The sequence below is a fragment of the Octopus bimaculoides genome, chromosome 15 (assembly GCF_046866305.1).
Source record: "Octopus bimaculoides isolate indiv1 chromosome 15, ASM4686630v1, whole genome shotgun sequence".
Lineage (NCBI taxonomy): Eukaryota > Metazoa > Mollusca > Cephalopoda > Octopoda > Octopodidae > Octopus > Octopus bimaculoides.
In genome coordinates, this window is record NC_142942.1 from 52,048,035 (window position 1) to 52,055,702 (window position 7,668).

The following is a 7,668-nucleotide window of genomic DNA, read 5'->3' on the forward strand; positions in this document are numbered from 1 at the left end:
CAGTAGAAATTACCATTGTTATTATTATTATTATTATTGGCAGATCTGTTAAAGCATTTGGGTCGTTATTACCTTAAGCTCAAATCCAGATTAGGCAGATTTTCACTTTTATCCTTGGGTGGGGATCGACAAAATCACCAGTGAGGTACTGAATTTGATAGAATCGACTTTGCTCTCCATCCCCACACGAATTTGTGGCATTGTGCTAATTATTATTAGTTTGAAACCATCCTGATTTTTTTTCAGTATTATTCTTAAAGATATTAGTGACGACGAAATATGGGGTGGGGTTGAAATTTCTGAAATTTCTACAGAATTGTTTTTCTGTACCAATCATTTTTCATGTCTCTAATCAAAAATTAAAAAAATTAAAATAATAATAATAATAATAATAAATTTATATATGTAAATCCATACACAAGGCACTAGCACAATACTGTTGATTTGGGTTTTTTTCTCCCTTTCTGTTTATGTAGTGAGTTAACAGTTAATGAATATTGAAATTAATTAATTTTTGTCTCCCTTCTCATCACCTTAAAGTTTTAATTTATTTCCATTAAATATTTCATTGATTAGCTTTACTCTCAATTTTTGTTTAGTGGTTATTATTATTATTATTATTATTATCAATTTTTGCTGTTTTCTACCTCTTTTTTTTCCTCCCTCATCCTTGTTCTCTCTTTCTTTCTTGACAATTTTTTTTAAAATTTTGTAAATTACTTTATAATTACTTTAATTGCAATGCATGTTTGTGGGAATAACACTCAAAATGATTTCTTCTGTTGTTTTTCTTTTCTCTCTCTCTCTCTCTTTTTTTTTTTTAATTAAATATTTCAATTGATTAAATTCTTTGATTTATTAAAAAAAAAAAAAAAAAGAAAAATACAAATGACAAATTTTTGTTTTATTGATTGGCTTCCTGTGTCTGGTTTTAAAAAAAATTCCTGAAAAACAAAAAAAAAAAACCGAAAAAAAATCCTCCAAGAACGAAAGAAAGAAAGAACCAAACAGCCATGTTTAAATTTGAGAGGCCATAATAATTGTGGGTACACTATACCATAAGTTTGGTTAAATTCTTGAAAACTTTGATTTGTTCCAATATTTTTTTCTCATTGAAACTATATTTGATGAAACTTGTTCTCATTTTCTTCTTTTGCTTTCTGTCTGTCTTTCCTTATTTCTCTTTTGGTCTCTACCTGCCTAGTTCTTTCTTCATACATACATACATACATACATACATACATACATATATATATATATATATATATATATATATGTGTATATATATATATATATATATATATGTGTATATATATATACATACATTCATACGTATATATATACACACACATATATATATATATACACATACATTCATATGTATATATATACATATATACATACACACACACACACACATATATATATATATATATTAACTAGCTGTGGTTGATGTAGGTGTACAACACTCTGTTTTGGAAGTGTAATATAACTGAATCACTGCCCTCTCCCCCCCTCTTTTTCTTTCAAACTACTTCTACTTGTCTTTATCTGATTTTAACTTTAGCTTCTCTCTTTCACCCTCACCTTTCCTTTTTTTTTTTTTTTTTGTTAATATCTCTATATTTCTCATTCTTTTTCTGATCCTAGTGATTGTTACAAACTGAAGAATTGCTTCAAATATTCTCTTGAACTCATTTTCTCTTGTGTGAAATTTAGCTGTCTCTCTCTCTCTCACACACAATGCTTGTGATAATAGAGGGAACACAATTTTAGTTAACATGGTTTTGTTTTTTTTGTTCTCGTCAACTGAAAAGTTGTTTAACTCTTTCACTACCATTACCCATGGTTCTACGATGATTAATACCAAACCTCTCCTATTAAATTGATTATATTTAAATTAAAAACTTTCATCTATAATTTTAAGAAAGAACTCTTTTGTTAAATGTTGTTACTAACACCAGTTAAATAACTTTTAGATATTTTTACTAAATCCCTCCAAATTCTTGATTATTTTCAATATCTACTGGAAGCCATAGTAAGTAAATTTCATTAAAAATATGACTATGAAAGAGTTAAACTTTTCTCAATTTTTTTTTTTTAAATACAATTAAAAAAAAAAAATATGCAAAGCTCAAGAAATGTTAGAATTCTTAGATATTTGTTACAAACATTAGCTGAATCAAATGCAGGAATGCTATCTTATCCATTTTTGCTCTTATCACTGAATTTCTGGAGTGATTGTGAAGGTTGGTCTGTTAATATATTTTTTTTTCTTCTTTTCATTTTCCTCTTGTGATGAGCAGTTCTTGTAGAAGAGGATGTGAAATGACAAATTTATAATTGTTAACATGTAAACTGGATATTTCAATAAACACTTTAAAACTTGTAATTTATTTTAACCATTTTTTTAAGGGTAAGGCATCAGACTATTTGGGTACAGGGGTCACAGCTTCAGAATTTAACCTGGCATGAGCCATTTTTAGTTGTTCTCTTAAGTGACCTATATTATATAAATTCAATTATATAAAATAAACTCAAACTTGCCTCAGTTTGCCTGGCTGACGCGTTACATTTATATTAAATAAAGTATATTAAATATACTTAGTTTGTCTGGCTGACAACAAGTTCCACTCTTATTTTGGGTAACCCTTTTGATACCATTTTGTTTGAGGCTGCCCCTTGTTCTATAATATCTGTTTTATGTTCATTTTTCCATGCTAGCATGGGTTAGATGAATATGTTATTGAAGCATTCTATTCTTATAGCAGAACTCCTTTCTTTCGCTAATCTTTATCTATTTCTTAAGTAAGGGACACGTTTCTTTGAAGGTGCAGGAAATGACATCGGTCATTGCTTGTAGTTCTGATTTTCAGAGAAGCACAAATGTAACCAACCAATCAATCAAACTAATATGCACACACACACACACACACACACACATGCCCCTCCCTGTCTGCCTTGACTTCACTTGTAAATGAGTGTCACCATCATACAAAAAATGTCATTTATTTCCAATCTTCCACAAAAATATGTCCAGCTATGAGAAAATATTTGTTTGGGAACAGGTGAAGGTTGGTGGCAGGAAGGGCATCCGGCTGTAGAAAATCTGCCTCAACAAATTCTACCCCACCCATGCAAACATGGACAAGTTGATGTTAAAATGATATTGATGGTGATCATGTATTAAAATACTATTTCAAAATGCAAGTGAATATATCAGTTCCTGTTAGTTTGATTGATTCTTCCATGATGAAATGATTTCAAGTTCAATACCCATGTTCTCAGATAAGACATCAAAGACATTAGATTGATGCTAAGTGGATAGCCATGTTGGTTTGAATGTTTTCTTAATTTAAAAAAATGATGCTGTATGGTTGAGAAGCTTGCTTTTTAACCATGTGGTCTTGGTACCTCGTGAAAGCATTTGGTAGATGGAAACTGGAAGAAGCCCATTGTTTTATGTATGTGTGTATATGAACTCTTGTCTAGACATCATGCGATGGTTGTAAATGAGCATCACCACCATAAACGTGATATTGTTTGTTTCCTGTCTTCTGTAGAGAACATGTTTGGTGATGGGGAAATGTTTACCTTACTCGGAAACAAGTAAAGGTTGCAACAAGAAGGGCAACAAATTCAGTCTGACCGATGCAAATATGGAAAAGTGGACATTAAAACAATGATGATGATGAATACTGCCCTTCTCTAATCCTTTGTAATCTTTGTAAAGCCTCCATTAGTGGTGGGTTAAAAAGAGGTAGAACATGTCTAACAGGTCGCTAAAATAAGCATCACATCAAGGTATAAAGTTATCCTTAGACTAGGACTAAGCTAAATGCACAAACACTAATCTAGGGTCAGATGCTTTGACAAATTATCTGACAGGGTTCAGCACAGTTTCCAGCTATCAAATTTCACTCGCAAGGCTTGGGTCTATTTGTATGTATCTTTTTGCTTTGTTTAAGTCATAATTTGTGAACGAGTGTTGTTGGTTACGTGTTTCCTATTTCTTTATTGCCCACAAGGGGCTAAACATAGAGGGGACAAACAAGGACAGACAAAGGGAATAAGTCGATTATATCGACCCCAGTGCGCAACTGATACTTATTTAATCAACCCCGAAAGTATGAAAGGCAAAGTCGACCTCGACGGAATTTGAACTCGGAACGTAGCGGCAGACAAAATACCGCTAAGCATTTCGCCTGGCGTGCTACCGATTCCGCCAGCTCGCCGCCTTTTGGTTAAATGTTTCCATGAGCCAGTCACCAGTTCAGTGGGTTTCTGGTGGCCAGAGTAATAAGGAAAGTGTTGCTGGTTTTAAGGTACCTCACCCATGTTTATGTCCATTGGCAAAAGTTACACACAAATACAACAGGTTTCTGCACTGTTTCCATCAACAAACTCCCACTCATAGAGCATTGGACAACCTGAAGCAATAGCTGAATTGTCCAAAGTGCAGCACGGTGATTGAGACATGAACTTCTTAACGCTAATGCTATGTGCCCATTGTTACGTAACTTTTGCATACATATAAAGGTTCAAGTGTGGTTGTGTGGAGGCACAGTCATGGCTGTCTGGTAAGAAGTTTGCTTGACAGCCATATTGTTTCAGAGTTAGTATCACTGTGGCACCTTGGGCAAGTATCATCGACTATAACCCTGGGCTGCCCAAAGCCTTGTGAGTGGATGCGGTAGATGGAAACCAAATGAAGCCAAAGAAAAAAGGATATTTCTCCCAGCTTTCACTATTTTCCTCTCATTCTGGTCTAATGATCCCCCATGTTTGTCTTCATTTGGTTTCCTCATATGTCTCCACTGTCATTTTTTTGTTCCCAGCTTTGAGCCGCCATAAATCCTAAATTTTATTTTAGAATTTATGGGAGTAATTGTCTTTGAAGACTCATATTGTCATTGGATGCTTGAAATGGGGAATAGATAGACGGCTGACAACTGATGAAGAGTCCTTTCTCTGTTTACTTGTCCTGTTTTCCCTTTTTTTCGTTCGAGTTGGCCCTTGATGAACACTTCAACGCCAAACATGAACGATGTGTTGTCAGAGCTAGGATGCGTGCTCTAAGAAACGAAAGCATTGGAACCGCACGAGGAGAAACAAAGCCAGTATTCAGTCTCTTTTTTTCTATTTTCTGTTTTCTTTTGAAAAGAAAAGCTCTACATTGTATTTTGTCCCCTCTGTGTTTGGCCCTGTGTGGCTAATAAAGGAAGTTATTTGTCTGTCTGTCTGTCTATCTTGCCTGTCATTTGTCATCATCTCTTCCATCACAGAAACAACAGATAGCTATAGTTTTCAGTCTTCACTAGGAAAACCCATAGAATTTCCATGGGTTTGGCTCTGCCAAGGTTGACTTTGCCAAGGTTGACTTTGCCAAGGTTGACTTTGCCTTTCATCCTTTTGGGGTTGATAAATTAAGTACCAGTTGAGTACTGGGGTCGATGTGAACGACTGTCCTCCCTCCTTAGAAAATCCAGGCCTTGTGCTGATAGTAGAAAGGATTATCATCATCATAATATTTTTTCTCTTTATTTTTGACACAAAAATTCAGAAGCTGAGAGCTTATTGAGGTTTGCAACATTTATTAAGACATATTTTTATTTACAAATCTGAAATATATAGACAAATATGTGTGTAAGTATGTTTGTGTGTGTGATTGTGATTGTGTGTGTGTGTGACTGTGTGTATGTGAGTGTGTGTGTGTGTGAGTAAATATATATTTTTTGAATTGAAATATTAAACTTTGTAAATATCTGAGTTTGTGTTTTGAATTCCAGAATGAAATCTGATTTATGGTCTCTTAAATCTTTGCAGTTAAGTGTTTCCATATATATATATATATATATATATATATATATATACAAATAGATAGATATATATACATACATATATATGTGTATATATATATATATATATATATATATATGTATATGTGTATATATGCACATAGAAATATTCAAATATAGGTTGTTTTTTTAACGTAACATACACAAACATATATACTCTGTGCATTATGTATTTTATTAATATATATATATATATTATATAACAACAAATATATATTACAGGTACATAAATATTAAGACGTGTGTGATTGTGTGTGAGATATAACATGTAGCATGTGACATCATCATCAGCATTATCATCATCATCATCATAATTGTTTTTACATTTTTCATGTTGGCATGGGTTTGATTATATATATGTGTATGTGTGCAAGTGTGTTTCAGACAGAGAGAAAGAGAATAATGTAGAAAAACAAGCTCCTGATATCTGAAACGCCATATTTAAACTATGTAAAATATATTTTAAAATTTTTTGTAAAAAATATAATTTACCTTCTATTCAAAGATATACAATACATTACTGAGGGAGAACTTTTTTAATTACCATTAGATTATTATTATTATTATTATTATTATAGTTGTTGTTACTTTTATTGTTTAGCCCCAGAACAAAACTGGTTATGTAGATCTATGATTAAAATCATTCAAGCTGTGATCATCCAGGTTTTCTTTTTTGTGTTTTTTCTTTCTGTAAGTAGAGTGTACATAGAACTACATTTTGTAATATGTTCTTTTTCTTCCTTCAGATGGAAGGGTCTAATTCTGATGGAGAATGGAGATTTGGTTCCTAAAAGATCAAGGGATCATATTTATTAAGCCAATCTATTTTGGTATGCCAGTTCCTTCATGTGTGTGTATGTATGTGTCTATGGTTGTCTATGTTGCTAATTCTTTCGAGAAATGATTTTTTAGTTGTAAATTTTACGTACCTAACTCAACTATGATTATTAAATGTCAAACTGGTCAAGACAGCTGACAGCCCTACCACCGCCACACCACCACCACCACACCACCACCACCACCACCACCACCACTGTAATATCTTCATCTTCATGTTCTGGTAGAAATAACATTGGTAGAACACCAGACCAACAACAATTCTGGAAGGTCTGGAAAAATACTGGTTTCTTAAATTTAGCAAAACCACCTCAAGATCCAGTTCTTGATGTGATGTAGAGGCTTGTATGCCTAAATAACACTGAGGCCTGTGCCAGCAGAACAAAAGCTTCTGGTAGGACCTCCCATACTGGACAGAGGCTAGAGTAAAATGGACCATCCCTTCTCAAAGGTAAAAATGAGTTTGCATGGGACCAGCACCTCTACCTAGAAAAACAAGCAAAGTTAATGAAGAATCGATGATAAACCAAAACTAGCAAGACTTAGGAAATGAAGGAATTCTTTCAGGGAATAATGGAGGAAAGGCCTAATGTAATCCTTGCATTGTCCTTTGTACACCCTGATGATTTTCCGTACAAGGTATTTAAAATGCAAAATTATATATTTATATATATGCTTTGTGATTTTAATTTTGGTTGCGAAATGAAACAATTGTAGGGGAATATGTTGACTAATTAATAAATTAATTTGTATCTCTTAGATCTCTCTGTTTTCTAACTTGATGATAATGTTTGATATTTTATGATATTTTACATAATATATTCATTAAAGAAATATCTCTTCAAAATATAATATACTAAACCACAGAAACCATAGAAAATCTAAATTCGTATGTATGTAAGTATGTATATATATATATATATGTACACACATATATACTTAGAGTTTATTAAAGTTAAAGATAAGACTTGAG